The sequence below is a fragment of the Manacus vitellinus genome, unplaced genomic scaffold, assembly GCF_001715985.3.
Source record: "Manacus vitellinus isolate BGI_N305 unplaced genomic scaffold, ASM171598v3 scaffold_64_pilon, whole genome shotgun sequence".
NCBI lineage: Eukaryota > Metazoa > Chordata > Aves > Passeriformes > Pipridae > Manacus > Manacus vitellinus.
The window spans coordinates 2,144,416-2,146,443 of record NW_021940718.1 but is presented as its reverse complement, the minus strand read 5'-3'; positions in this window follow the sequence as shown (position 1 = coordinate 2,146,443).

Here is a 2,028-nt window from a genome sequence, read left to right as displayed (position 1 = left end):
GCTGTGCAGGGATCAGGGGCTGCGGGGTCTGTCCCAGAGCTGTGCAGGGAACAGGGGGAGGCTGGGGGTCTGTCCCAGCGCTGTGCAGGGAGTGGGGACCAGGGAGTTCTGTCCCGGCGCTGTGCAGGGAACAGGAGCCGGAGGGTCTCTCCCAGCGCTGTGCAGGGCCGGAGCAGGCACTGGCTGGGCTCGGGGGGATGCCGGGCAGAAAAGTTTGAGGGCAGGGGGAGTCGTGGCGAGGAGGGGACGCAGAAAGGAGGCAGGAGGCCTGAAGTCAGGTCTTGCAATGCTGAGCGCTGAGTGGGACGGTCTGCCCTGGGGATAACAGGGAGTCCCGCTGATAATCGTGCTGTCTGCTGGGAACGACGAACCATTTGCAAAGTCAAACCACGGGAGGATCTTCTCGGAGCACACAGTCCTGCACTGGTGTCCCTGGGAAAAGGCCAAATGAGCCCCATCCCAAGCCCTGAACACTCCAGCTGTGACTTGCAGCATGGGAATGGTGTCTGTGCTGTGCTGGCTACCAAGTCTGCTGGCCTAGGCTGATCCAGTGGCAGAGCTGCTCACCATGTGGCCACTCCTGCGTGGTGCTGTGTGACACCCTTCAGACACTCTGCCTTCCTAGGGGTGCCCTTACAGAGCACTCAGGTGATGCTCCATTGTGTGGTGCTGATGTATCCCACACACCAACCTACGGGGGCATCGTTGATTTTTCATTCAAGAGATTATTTCTTGCCTTATGCTGCTGTAGTACCACAAGGGCCTCACTGAAGGCTATGATCCAATCCGTCTGGAAAGGTCTTGCTGTGCATCAGGCCACCTGTAGGGACAGACAGCACATCTGACATCCAGTCGAGTGTCCTGTACAAGGGTGTACATGGGGGCTCTGCAGGCAGCAGCTGCAGCACAACTCCCATGCCCAGCAGCACAGGGTGCTGCACCCAGCGATGCTTTTCAGCAAATGCTTCATTTCTCCCTGAGTAAGAGTGAGCATTTCCATTTCTACAGTGAATGGTCACCTTAGAAAAAAAGCTTTGAATACACACTTTGCTTTTTGAAGTCTGATTTGACATATAAGCTGATAGCTGGCCTGTAAAGGTGTGACTAGCAGTCAGTCACTTTATATTATAAAAAGTCCAGTCTCCTCTCATGCAGTCAGGTTCTTCTGACATAACCCTTCTAGGGTTGTGTGTGTAGATTCCTCCCTTGGCTGGGGATGCCCTCCAAGGTTACTTGAGGGGGAATTCTGACCCTCTCCTCCACTCAGGTGAGACCCCACCTGCAGTGCTGCCTCCAGCTCTGGGGCCCAACACCAGAAGGATGTGGAGCTGTTGGAACAGATCCAGAGGAGGCCACGGAGATGCTTCAGAGGCTGGAGCCCCTCTGCTCTGCAGAGAGGCTGGGAGAGCTGGGGATGTTCAACCTGGAGACAAGAAAACTCTGGGGTGACCTCATGGCAGCCTTTCAGTACTTAAAGGAAGCTTATAGAAAGAGGGAGAGTGACTTTTTACACTGGCAGATAGTAACAGGACAAGGGGGAATGGTTTTAAACCAAAAATGGAGAGGTTTAGATTAGGTGTGAGGAGGAAATTCTTAATTGTGAGGATGGTGAGGCACAGGTTGCCCAGAGCAGCTGTGGCTACCCCATCCCTGGAAGTGTCCAAGGCCAGGTTGGATGGGAGCTGGAGCAACCTGGGATAGTGGGAGGTGTCCCTGCCCATGGCAGGAGGTGAAATGAGATGCTCTTTAAGGTCCCTTCCAATTCAAACCTGTCTGTGATTCTATGACTATACACCTCTAGATTTATGGCCTTTCTTCTGTGTTCTAGTGCAGGTCCTTCTTTAAATGTAGACAGGCTGAAATCCTGAGCTTGGGTGCTACAGCCCAGGGTACTAAAGCAGGAACCCATTCAGGGATGCTGAACAGAGAGGCAAGAACACAGTGAATTGTATGTATAAACACATCCAAACCCACGAAAGTACAATTTTTCAGTAAGAAATTGTGAAAAACCAAGTGCTTGCTTCCCCA